The sequence below is a fragment of the Lithobates pipiens genome, unplaced genomic scaffold (assembly GCF_037356315.1).
Source record: "Lithobates pipiens isolate NorthernLeopardFrog02 unplaced genomic scaffold, aLitPip1_a1.2 Scaffold_13, whole genome shotgun sequence".
Lineage (NCBI taxonomy): Eukaryota > Metazoa > Chordata > Amphibia > Anura > Ranidae > Lithobates > Lithobates pipiens.
In genome coordinates, this window is record NW_027507718.1 from 189,252 (window position 1) to 203,124 (window position 13,873).

Sequence of the window (13,873 nt, forward strand, 5' to 3'; positions counted from 1 at the left end):
TGCCACCCTATCGAACGCCTTCTCTGCATCGAGGGAGAGAAAGAATCCTTGTTTTTGTTTCGAGGTTAGCCAATGGATAATGTTTAACGCTTTGGTCGTATTATCTCTACCCTCTCTGCCGGGTATAAAGCCCACTTGGTCTAATGTTATTAAGGATGTTAGTAAAGGTAAGATTCTGTTTGCTAGGATTTTTGCGTATAATTTTACATCTACATTAATTAATGAAATTGGTCTATAATTTGTGACTTGGGTTAAATCCTTACCTTCTTTGGGAATTACAGTTATATGTGCTTCTAATAATTGTTTAGGGGGATGATTTTCCGTATGTAGAGAATGGAAAGAATTCAGGAAATGAGGTTTTAATGTTTCAATGAAAGTTTTGTAGTATTGTAGGGGTAATCCGTCAGGGCCTGGGGCTTTTCCTATCTTCATCTCTTTTATTGCTTTATCTAATTCTGTGCCAGAAATCGGTTCTTCTAGTTTTTGGGCTGTTTTATCTGAAATTCGGGGCGGACTATATTTACTTAAAAAGTCCTGAATGAGGTTGGCTCTTAGGTCAGAGTTTTGTGGGCTTTTGGGATTGGAGGGGATATTGTAAAGAGATTGGTAGTAGAGTTCAAATTGTTTTGCAATCTCCTCATTTGAGGATCGTAATTTACCTTGTTTATCCATTATCTGATGGATCGTTGCTGAGGACTTTTTGCTTTGTACTGCTTTAGCGAGTAGTCTCCCACTCTTGTTGCCTTGTTCGTAGTAAATTTTGTGTCTTAGTATATATTGCCGTTTGGTTTTTATATTAAGTTCCTCTGCAAGCTGTTTTCGTGCGTTTGTAAGTTCCTCAAATGTTGAGACTGCAATAGTTTGTTTATGCGTTTTTTCCAGATTGTGGATGTGGGATATCAATGAGTTTATTTTGGCTTGTTTTTCCTTCTTTATTTTGGATAGTTTTTTTATAAATTCGCCCCTAATAACACATTTGTGAGCCTCCCACTGTGTGATTGAAGAGGTCTCCCCGTTGTCGTTTCTTGTAAAGTAATCTTTTAATGTGTCATTAAACTCGGAAATATCTTTGGGGTCTTTCAGTAAGGATGTGTTCAGTCTCCATGTTTTGGTGCTGGTAATTTTCTCTGGGAAGGTCAGTGTCATGGTGATTGTATGATGGTCGGATATCGTCATCGGTTCAATAGTGCTGTTGCTCAAAAGGGGAATGTCCGGTTGTGTTATAAAAAAGTAGTCAATTCTTGAATATTTTTGGTGAACATTGGAGAAAAATGTGTAGTCCCTGGATAGGGGGTTAAGGGTTCTCCATGAATCATGTAGCATAAGGTTTTGTAACTGAATTTTGATTTGTTTCAGTGCTCTATATGGGAGACTCGATGTTCCATTTGAGGTGTCTATTGCGGGGTTAAGGGGGGTGTTAAAGTCTCCCCCTAGAATAATAATTCCCGACGCGAAGGTTGTTAGAAGGTCTATGGTTCGGCGAAAGAAAGCTACCTGCTTAATATTAGGGGCATATATGTTAGCAATGGTTATGGGATGATGTCCTATTTTGCCTTTCAGAAAAATAAATCTGCCTCCAGGGTCTGTCATAGTGTCTTGGAGTTGGAAAGGTGTCTGTTTGGAAATCAGAATCGAGACCCCTTTTGTTTTACCTTCTGGGTTTGTGGCATGGTATGCGAATGGGAACCTTTTGTCTTGTAATTTTGGGGTTTTTTCAGATTTGAAATGTGTTTCTTGGATACAAATAATATTTGCTCTGTGCTTATGAAGCTCATCAAGAAGTCTAGACCTTTTTTCAGGTATGTTAAGACCTTTGGCATTAATTGAGAGAAATTTAATCGTTAGTGGAGTTAGTGTTTGTTTGTAATCAGGCATCTTGGAGTTTTGATGTTCAGTTCCAGATACAAAAAAAAAAAAAGGAGTGGGGATAGGGTGGGAGGGGATAGGGGTATGTGATTGGTGTTAGACCGGGGGTAGATATAGACCTGCTAGTCTACCCAACGAATAATCCGGTATGTTCAAAGGGCAAAGATAGTTGCCCTTTGTGTGAGTTCGGGGTCCACTCGGGGTTCAATGGATGCTAATGTTTGCTTGTTAATTATTGAAATATTAATCAAAAGGAAGTGATTTCTTTTAACTCTTATTGTACTTTTCCTTTCTTTTCTTCCTTAAAGATACTTTTTCTAACAGATAGTAACTTCCTGCACTTGGGAGAAGTCATTTAACATAAAATTGGGTAGTTCAGGACATTTATCAATATTGTAGGCCAGGGAGAGGGGGGGTGTTCAACCTCGTATCAATTGGATGGCTTTAGAAATGATATGTTGTGTTACAAACTTATGTGTATACCTGTAGAAACATATTTGGAAGCTTGTTTTTTAGATGTACCAAAACGTATACCTTTTAACGATGCATTCTTGTATGACTAGCGCCCTAAGGGGATTAATAAAGCGATAAACTGGTCTTTGGAGTATGGCTATAGGTCCGGTCTAAAGGATGGTTTCACCAGATGAATATCGTGATGAAAACAAGGAGCCCGCTTTAAGCCACTCCAGTGACCCATATTTGTAATCAACGTAATAACATTAGGAACAAGTGTTTGACCATATCTTTGTGTTTATTTTAAAACATTGGAGATGGTGTGTGTTGTGTAATGTAGTCACAGAAATTTTTACCAAATGCTAGTAATAACTGTCCAAAATGGAGAAACTGATTGTGTTGGCTCCGTTCTGAAAGTAGTGTCGCTCCTGGTGGAATACAGGAGGGAAAAAAAGGAAAAAAAAAATGGATTTGGGTTGCTTTCCAACGACTAGTGGAACCGCCTCCATACTACCTAGGGGGCAAGTCGCACCCTCGGGGTTACCACTATTAGAAACAACTCTATTGCCATTTCGAACTGCACAACAATATTAACCCGTAATAACATTGTAAACATCGTAAACAACTTATACCCAGTTTTCTTAACTAGATAGTCTTAACTTTGAGATAAAGAGCGTGTAAGAAAAGAAAAAAAGAAAAAAAACATTTCGTAAAAAGCAAATATATATCTATTAATTTGTAAGCTGAGCGATATGTTCTTTAACCTTAATGAGTGTGGTACTGCACACACCCTCCCTTCTTTTTTTTTTTTTCTTTTTTTTTTTTTTACCTTTGTTTTCTTCCGTTAACCCTAAAATAAGGTCCCTGAGGGTTAGTGAGAATTGCTGACATAGCAATAAGGTAATCTAATTGCCTTAGAAATCTCTGTATTCCCTGTTTTCCTTATTCTCCTTGCCCTCCTTATTTCTTTTTGGTATCATAGCATACCATTAAGCATTGGTTATCTAATCTGGGGTTTGGCACGTCTGGGTTGTTTAGATAATTATCTCAACTACCGGGGTGATTATTACCATGAATGATCGAAAGATCCACATCAGATGGAGGGGAGGGGATGTTTCTAAACTAAGTTAATGGGGTGATCTAAAACCACATTTAATCAACGGGGATCATAACAGTTAAGTAAAGAAGATATGCCCTCACACTTCCCCTCCGCCTCCCCCTTAAGAACCTTTGATCCCTTCCCAAAGTTTTTTACCAGTCGGTGCTTAAGGAGTCCTTCATAGAGAGAGGGAGAGAAATGAGAGGAATAAGCCAGCACGGAGCTGAGTAAGGAGCGACAAAGTGGAAATATAGCAATTAGAGAGAAAAGAGGTGAGACTTAGTAGCGTGAGGTGAACAAAGTCAAAGTTATTAAGGGTTTCTAAGAGTAAAACTTATCCTGGGAGGTAAGTATTCAGGTGTCCATTTGCTCTCGGTGATCTATGCGATCTCTGCGTCTGGGTGGAGAAATTCCGGGACTTCTTTGGTGAGCGTTTCTTCTGCTGAAGTGTGGAGACGGTGATCTGCGACGGCGGTCTCTATTCCTCTGGGATCTTGGAGTGAGGTTGTTAGAGATTGCAATCCAGGATTCGTTCGGAGTGAAGGTGTTGTACCAATCCGGAACTTCAATTCTGGGAAGATCTAGAGTTTCAGAGAAAGTCTGGAGGTCTTCTGGTGTGCGTAGTAGTGCTGTGTGGCCCCTCCATGTAGCTGAGAGGCAGAACGGAAATTTCCATCTGTATGGAATGCCTCTGGTGCGCAGTTGTTCTGTGATCGGGCGTAGAGCTTTGCGCTGCTGTAGCGTGATATTTGATAGGTCTTGGTACAGTTTGATTTCATTTCCATTAAATATGATTCTACCTTTTTCTCTGGCTTTCTTGAGGATTGCTTCCTTAAGGGGAAAATTAACAAGGCAGCATATTATGTCTCTAGGGGGATCATCATCTCTACCCCTGGGTCTAAGAGCTCTGTGTATCCTCTCAAATTCAATAGGGGAGTCAGGGGGTCTGTCCAGGATGTCATTGAATAGAGCGGCTGCCATTTGTTCAACTGGGTTTTGATCAGCCATTTCAGGGACCCCTCTGATTCTAATGTTGTGTCTCCTCCCCCTATTGTCCAAATCTTCTATGCGACGGTGCATATCAATAATGTGATTGAGATGGATGTCTGCATGTCTTTGCACCTGCTTTATTGCTTCTGCCTGGTGAGCTGCTGTTTGTTCTATTGCTCCTGTCCTGGCTGCAATGCTCTGTATGTCAGATCTGATGTCATTAATAGCAGCAGAAAAGGAGGCTTTTATGTCCATTGACATGGCCTGCAGGTTGGTCTGGAGGTCTGCTAGGGTGAACGAGTGTTGTTGATATGCCCCTTGATTTTGAGCGCCGTTCGCGCTATTACCGGCGTCCGCGGAGGCCGCGGAGCCGCCGGGCGGCATGGGCGGTTTAGGCGAGGCCGCGGCTTTGGGGCCTTCTCCGTGCGCTGTCCGGAACATCGCCGGAATGCTTACCGGCGGCTGCTGCTGCTGCTCCATCTAAGCCTGGGGTGCTGGGGGACTCAGATCTTATGTTCCCTGGCGTGGATGCTGCAGGATTCGCCCTGATTGCAGAGGATTGTACTCCCGAGTGCCGGAGCTAAGGGATCAGGCATCCATCTTCGTCCGGAGTTAGGCCACGCCCCCCTCGGTTCTAAATTAATTATCTTATATTATTGTAGATAATAGGGAGGTGTTATTCAACAGGTTTCTTTTGAATTATCTAGCACCCCGAAGAAACTAGCTAAATATGTTATTTTATGATTACAGGGTGTTTGTAAGGTGAGGTGGACTCTAGAAAGGGTTGAACATTGATCTGCAGTAGATTAAATAGTGTTAGGCCTGGAGTGGAGTGATTCGAACACATATGGAGCAATAAGAAAACATGCTGGTGCAATTCTTATAAAAGTCAAACTTACAGTATAGGACATTAGAGGTACCTGAGTAGTTCATTGAGCTGTAATCCTCCTGTATTAGAATAGTTTAGCCACTATAGAAGGCCTAAGTACTAATGTATTATGTAAAAAGCATGGATTAGTGTGTATTAATATAGAAACCATTAACATAAACAAAGATTGTACCGTTAACCAAGGTAAGTATTCAGAGTACTAATAGAGATAAAAGATATTCTTCACCTCTATTTTTGCATTCTTACTTCTGATCCGGTTTTCAAGCATGCAAGGTACGATGGCCTGTGTGATCATACACCGTGTAATTTTGTTTATAAAGTTAGGCAAACTTTGACTATTTGGTACTATATCTTTAATCAGAGCTTAAAAGCCTGTCTGTAGGCTATTGTGGTGAATGCGATTCTGATTAACCACTTGCTTACTGGGCACTTAAACCCCCCTCAGTCCCAGACCAATTTTCAGCTTTCAGTGCTCTCACATTTTGAATGACAATTACTCAGTCATGCAACACTGTAACCAAATGATTTTTTTGTCATTTTCTTCATACCAATAGAGCTTTCTTTTGGTGATATTTGATCACCTCTCGGTTTTTTATTTTCTGCGCTATAAATGAAAAAAGACCGAAAATTTTGAAAAAAAATGAATTTTTCTTCGTTTCTGTGACAAAATTTAGCAAATTAGCAATTTTTCTTCATAAATTTTGGCCACAATTTATACTACTACACATCTTTGGTAAAAATAACCCAAATTTTTGCATATTATATGATCTGTGTGAAATTTATAGAGTCTACAAGCTATGGTGCAAATCATAAAGATTTGCAAAAAAAGATCACATCTGATGTACTAAGGCCTATCTCCATTCTTGAGACCCTAACAAGCCAGGAAAGTACAAATGCCCCCCAAATGACCCCTTTTTGGAAAGTAGACATTCCAATGTATTTAGTAAGAGGCATGGTTAGTTATTTTAAGTTGTCATTTTTTCCCATAATTCTTTGCAAAATTACAATTTTTTTCTTTTTTTTTTCCCACAAAATTTTCATTGTAATAGCTTATTTCTCCCACACGGATTGTGCATACCACAAATAACACCCCAAAATACATTCTCCTACTCCTCCTGAGTATAACAATACCACATGTGTGAGACTTTTACACAGCCTGACCACATACAGAGGCCTAATTTTGAAGTAGCACCTTCAGGCATTCTAGGAGCATAAATTACACATTTCATTTCTCAACCACCTATTACAGTTTTGAAGGCCCTGGAACACCAGGGCAATGGAAACGTCCAGAAAATGACCCCATTTTGGAAAGCTAACACCCAAACGTATAATCTATGAGGCATAATGAGTCTTTTCAATGGTTCATTTTTTTCCAGAAGTTTTTGGAAAATGTGGAAAAAAATGAAAACGCATTTTTTTTTACACAAAGTTGTCCGTTTATAAGATATTTCCAACGCATAGCATTTACATAGCAAAAATAACACCCCAAAATACGTTCTACTACTCCTCCTGAGTATAACGATACCACATGTGTGAGACTTTTACACAGCCTGACCAAATACAGAGGCCTAATTTTGAAGTAGCACCTTCAGGCATTCTAGGAGCATAAATTACACATTTCATTTCTCAACCACCTATTACAGTTTTGAAGGCCCTGGAACACCAGAGCAATGGAAACGTCCAGAAAATGACCCCATTTTGGAAAGCTAACACCCCAACGTATAATCTATGAGGCATAATGAGTCTTTTCAATGGTTCATTTTTTTCCAGAAGTTTTTGGAAAATGTGGAAAAAAATGAAAACGCATTTTTTTTTACACAAAGTTGTCCGTTTATAAGATATTTCCAACGCATAGCATTTACATAGCAAAAATAACACCCCAAAATACGTTCTACTACTCCTCCTGAGTATAACGATACCACATGTGTGAGACTTTTACACAGCCTGACCAAATACAGAGGCCTAATTTTGAAGTAGCACCTTCAGGCATTCTAGGAGCATAAATTACACATTTCATTTCTCAACCACCTATTACAGTTTTGAAGGCCCTGGAACACCAGAGCAATGGAAACGTCCAGAAAATGACCCCATTTTGGAAAGCTAACACCCCAACATATAATCTATGAGGCATAATGAGTCTTTTCAATGGTTCATTTTTTTCCAGAAGTTTTTGGAAAATGTGGAAAAAAATGAAAACGCATTTTTTTTTACACAAAGTTGTCAGTTTATAAGATATTTCCAACACATAGCATTTACATAGCAAAAATAACACCCCAAAATACATTCTACTACTCCTCCTGAGTATAACGATACCACATGTGTGAGACGTTTATACAGCCTGGCCACATACAGAGGCGCAACATGCAAGAAACACCGTCGGCGTTCCAGGGACACATAGCCTGCACATACCAAGAATTACACCCCCAAATACATTATGCTGAGCAAAGGGTAAAGAAAAGATTACCTGTGGTTTTAGAAGCGCAGTTGTCCACAGGAGGATATCACTGGTCCAGGCAGCAGGCAGGGACTTGGTCAGCAACAGCGAACACAGTTTTTCAGGCAGCAGGCAGGGATACTGTCCATATTACAGTCCAGGGTTAGTGCAGAGATGTCAGCAGTGCCAAAAATATTGGTCCTGGTAGTAGGCAGGTCCTTGTGGTGTGGTCAGTGCGGCATGATGGCAGTAAGTCCTACAGGCAGCAGACAGAAGTAGAGCCTCGTTCAGGACAGAATGGGGATAGGGGTAGAGGCTTCTCCCTTCCAAATCTCTTTGAAGCCTCCGAGTCTCCAGACCCTAATCTAGGAATAAGAAAACAAAGAAAATTGTTTTCTTCTTCCAGAAAAACTATACTGGAGCCCCTCACATATGTGAGACCCCGTGTTGAATCCCACTAGTCCAGTTGCAGAATACAAGATCAGTCCAAGAGGCAGGCAAATATCGTGGTCAAACAGTCCAAGGTCAGTTCCAGATCAGGCAGAGATATGTACAGAAGCATGGTCGAATAACAGTCCAGGGTCAGTTCCAGATCAGGCAGAGGTATGTACAGAATCGTTAGGCAGAAGCGTGGTCGAATAACAGTCCAGGGTCAGTTCCAGATCAGGCAGCGGTATGTACAGAATCGGCAGGCATAAGAGTGGTCAAATAACAAGCCAGGGTCAGTTACAAAGCAGGCAGTGGCATAAGGGGTGTGAAGGTGTATGAAGGCAGGAACTGAGGATTATGTTTACCATACTTCACAAAAAATTTATTGAAGTATGGTAACGCCGAAAACAGTCGCCTATACAGAGGCCTGGTTGGGAAGGACATTGTGCACAATAATAAGATGTGTCTCCTGCTTTGGTACACACCTTACATCTTTTTTGGCGTCTTTTGCCTGTTGGTGTGGGGGGAATTTTATCTGGAAAGTGGCGCTCGGAGAGTCGACTAACAACGTCTGATCTGATATTTTCTGGTGGGCCGTTTGGGAAAATAAGGGCTGTGAAAACTTCCTCCTGGTAGCCAAAGAAACGTTTGGGGTTTTGGGTGGCGTTGCGGTAAATTACATATGAATTATAAATGGCCAATTGAAAAAAATAAATTGTTACTTTTTTGTACCAATGATATGTCCGTCTTGTGACCAGATATGGTTCCATCATTTGGTCGTTGAAGTCGACTCCTCCCATGAACAAATTATACTCGGAAATACATTTGGGTTTCTTTACGGGGCCATTCCTTCTGGGGATTTCCACGAAGGTATCGTTGTGGATAGAAGACAACATATACACATCCCTTCTGTCCCTCCACTTCACTGCCAGAACCTCCTTGTTTCTTAGACTTGCGGTTTCTCCTTTCCGCAGCTTCTTGTTCACCAGACTTTGAGGAAAGCCCTTCCGATTCTTTTTTACAGTGCCACATGCTGGCGTCTTTTTCCGGTGAAGGTTGTGGAACAGGGGCAGAGATGTGTAGAAGTTATCTACATAGAGGTGGTAGCCTTTATCCAGTAGGGGGTATATGAGGTCCCAAACAATTTTTCCGCTGGATCCCAAATAGTCCGGACAATTACGGGGCTGTAGCTGGGTGTCCTTCCCTTCGTACACCTTGAAGGAATATGTGTACCCTGTGGCTCGGTCACATAATTTGTAGACCTTCACCCCATAGCGGGCCCTTTTGCTGGGCATAAATTGCTTCATCCTAAGCCTGCCACTAAATTTAATAAGGGACTCATCCACACATATGTGTTGGTCCGGGGTAAACAATTTGGGGAATATTTCTGAAAAATAATTTAGTATTGGTCGAATTTTGTAAAGGCGGTCATAATTTGGATCATTTCGTGGAAGGCATTGGGAATTGTCACTGAAATGTAAGAACCTCAGGATCATCTGATATCTGGTTCTGGGCATTACCGCGGAGAAGAGCGGTGAGTGGTGGAGGGGGTGGGTTGACCAGTAGGTACGTAATTGTTTTTTTTTGTTGAGTCCCATATTAAATGTGAGGCCTAAAAAAAGCTTGAACTCCTCCACCGTTAGGTCTCTCCATTCGTAGGGACGGGCATAATAGGAGGTCGGATTTTGAAAAATAAATTGTTGTGCATACAGGTTGCACTGGGCCACAATTGACGCCAACATGTCCTCCGTAAAAATTAAATAAAAAAAAACGAGAAGGGCTAAAATTCTCCGTGTCCACCTGGACTCCTGGCTGGGCGGTGAAAGGGGGAACATTGGCCTCTCCTGAATTAGGAGGAAGCCACAAGGGGTTCTGAAGGGCATAGGGAAGGCCAGCATGGCTCCTAACCCTTTGGGGCCTTTCTTGCTGGGGCACTGCGGTGCTGGTGGACGGCACTGTGGTGCTGGTGGACGGCACTGTGGTGCTGGTGGACGGCACTGCGGTGCTGGTGGACGGCACTGCCTCACTAGAACGCCTTCGCTTGATGGGCCGGATATCTTCCTCCTCGGATTCATCAGTCAGTGTTTCACTGCTGAGGACTGGCTCATAAGTTACGTCGGCTTCAGAATCCGAATCCAAAAAGGAATCGGAAGAGGAGAGCTCCCCGTTGCTCTCGTTGGCCGCGGAAATAATTTGGTACGCCTCCTCAGCGGAAAAGACGCGTTTAGCCATGGTAGCACTGATGGGCGCTTTTGAGGTGGCACAGATGGGCGCTTTTGAGGTGGCACAGATGGGCGCTTTTGAGGTGGCACAAATGGGCACTGATGGGTCGGCACAGATGTGCACTGATTTATTGCACGGCTGGGCACTGCTGAGGCGGCAGATGGGCACTGCTGAGGCGGCACAGATGGGCACTGCTGAGGCGGCACAGATGGGCACTGCTGAGGCGGCACAGATGGGCACTGCTGAGGCGGCAGATGGGCACTGATGGGTCGGCACAGATGTGCACTGATTTATTGCACGGATGTGCACTGCTGAGGCGGCAGATGGGCACTGCTGAGGCGGCACAGATGGGCACTGCTGAGGCGGCACAGATGGGCACTGCTGAGGCGGCACAGATGGGCACTGCTGAGTCGGCACAGATGGGCCCTGCTGAGTCGGCAGATGGGCACTGATAGGTCGGCACAGATGTGCACTGATTTATTGCACGGATGTGCACTGATAAGGCAGCAGATGGGCACAGATGGGCACTGCTGAGGCGGCACAGATGGGCACTGCTGAGTCGGCACAGATGGGCACTGCTGAGTCGGCAGATGGGCACTGATAGGTCGGCACAGATGTGCACTGATTTATTGCACGGATGTGCACTGATAAGGCAGCAGATGGGCACAGATGGGCACTGCTGAGGCGGCACAGATGGGCACTGCTGAGGCGGCACAGATGGGCACTGCTGAGGCGGCACAGATGGGCACTGCTTAGGCGGCACAGATGGGCACCGATTGGTACAGATGGGCACCGATTGGCACTGGCGGGCACTGGCGGTGCACAGATTGAGCACTGGCGGTGCACAGGTGGGCACAGGTGGGCACAGGTGGGCACAGGTGGGCACAGGTGGGGTAGATCTGGGCACAGGTGGGGTATATCTGGGCACTGGCAGGGTAGATCTGGGCACTGGCAGGGTTTATTAGTATGACTGGCACTTTTTATTTCTGACTGGACTGGCAGAGAAGCTCACTCACTGTTCGCTGTCTCCTCACACGCTATCGCTGTGTGAGGAGACACATTCGGCAATGGGTGATGATCTCATTTGTTTACATTTGAGATCATCACCCATTGGAGGAGGCGATCGCGCTGTAAACGGCCGCTGTGATTGGCCGTTTACAGCGATCTGTGATTGGATGTGTCCAGCGGACACGGCCAACACAGATTTTCCCCGATGCGCGCTCCCGGGAGCGCGCGGGGAACTCTTAAAGGGGACGACGTCAATAGACGTAGTCCCGGAAATTGAGATCCGCGCTGTAGCGTCATTTGACTATAGCGCGGATCTCAAGTGGTTAAACCATCCCATCTTGCATGTTCAAATCCAGACCTTAGCTTTTAGAAAGTCCATCTATTCTTGTCATTACATTTATAACATCAACTGCGTATCTGGGCTATGGATGAACTTAGCCAGTATCAACCTTGTTTGTATATTTATAACCATAAGTTGAACTCAATGTTACAAGCATATAAACTTTGTTCTCTCATAGTGAGAAAAATATCACTAGTAGCGTGGAAAAACGTATTTGTCACACAGAAAATGGTCAGCTATTTTCAGTTCCTTATGGTTCATCTAGAAAAAGCGCTCTCTATTCTCGTTCATTGGTCTTAGTTGCGGTATAGGAGTCAAACTATATAGTAATGGTTCTGTATGACTTAAAAATATTGTTGGGGGGTGTTTATACCATTAGGAAGTTGTATGTATGAGCACCCAATACCTATTCAAAATTCACATTTTCCATTTTGAAGATCTTATTGTTATTTGTCATACTTACAAGTTTCTCACTCAGTTTATGTAAAGTATGCTTACTGTTGTGTTGTAGTCCCCTTCTTTATTTCAGAGTTATTGTGAGACCCTTGTAATGTTGTTCCTGGTTAGGGATGAGCCGAACACCCCCCTGTTCGGTTCGCACCAGAACCTGCGAACAGACCTAAACTTCGTGTGAACTTTAGAACCCTATTAAAGTCTATGGGACTCGAACGTTCACAATCTAAAGTGCTCATTTTAAAGGGTAATATGCAAGTTACTGTCCTAAAAAGTGTTTGGGGACCCGGGTCCTGCCCCAGGGGACATGGATCAATGCAAAAAAAAGTTTTAAAAACTGCAGTTTTTTCAGGAGCAGTGATATTAATAATGATTAAAGTGAAACAATAAAAGTGTAATATTCCTTTAAATTTCATAGCTGGGGGGTGTCTATAGTGTGCCTGTGAAGGGGCGCATGTTTCTGGTGCTTAGAACTGTCCCTGCACAAAGTGTCATTTGTGCAGGAAAAAAAGTTTTTTAAAATCACTTGTGGCTAAATTGTCGGCTCCCCGTAATACAGAGAACACTCAATGAGTGTTCTCTGTATTAGCCGACAATTCATTCATTCATTGATAAAAAAAAAAAAAAAGCGTGGGGGTTCCCCTAAATTCAATTAACAGGCCTTTCAGGTCTGACATGGATATTAAGGGGAACCCTGGGTCAAATTTTTAAAAAAAATTGACGTGGGGGTCCCCCTAAATATCCATACCAGACCCTTTATCCGAGCACGCAACCAGGCAGGCTGCAGGAAAAGAGGGGGGACGAGAGAGCGGCGAGAGTTATTTTAAATGACTTTTTTCGTTAAATGTTATTTTGTGCAGGGACTGTTCTAAACACGGGAAACACGTGACACTTTACAGGCATACTATAGACACCCCTCAGGCACAATATTTAAAGGAATATTTCACTTTAATCTTCATTACAAATAGTGCTCCCGAAAAAACTGACATTTAAAAAAAAAATTTGCATTGATCCATGTTCCCTGGGGCAGGACCCGGGTCCCCTAACTCTTTTTAGGACAATATCTTGCATATTAGCCTTTAAAATTAGCACTTTTGATTTTCGAACGTTTGAGTCCCATAGACTTTAACCACTTTCAGACCGGACCATTTTGCTGGCTTAAGACCAGACCACTTTTTGCGATTCGGCACTGCGTCGTTTTAACTGACAATTGCTCGGTCGTGCGCCGTGGCTCCCAAACAAAATTGATGACCTTTTTTCCCACAAATAGAGCTTTCTTTTGGTGGTATTTGATCACCCCTGCGGTTTTTATTTTTTGGTCTATAAACAAAAATAGAGCGAAAATTATGAAAAAAACGCATTATTTTTTACTTTTTGTTATAATAAATATCCCCCAAAAATATATGAAAAAACATTTTTTTCCCTCAGTTTAAGGCCAATACATATTCTTCTACATATTTTTGGTAAAAATAAATCACAATAAGCGATAATTGATTGGTTTGTGCAAAAGTTATAGCGTTTAGCGGCGATCAGCGATTTTTATTTTGACTGCGACATTATGGCGGACACATCGGACATTTTTGGGACCATTGTCAATTATACAGTGATCACTGCTATATAAATGCAGTGATTCCTGTGTAAATGACACTGACAGTGAAGAGGTTAACCAGGGGGTGGCAGTGTAGGGGT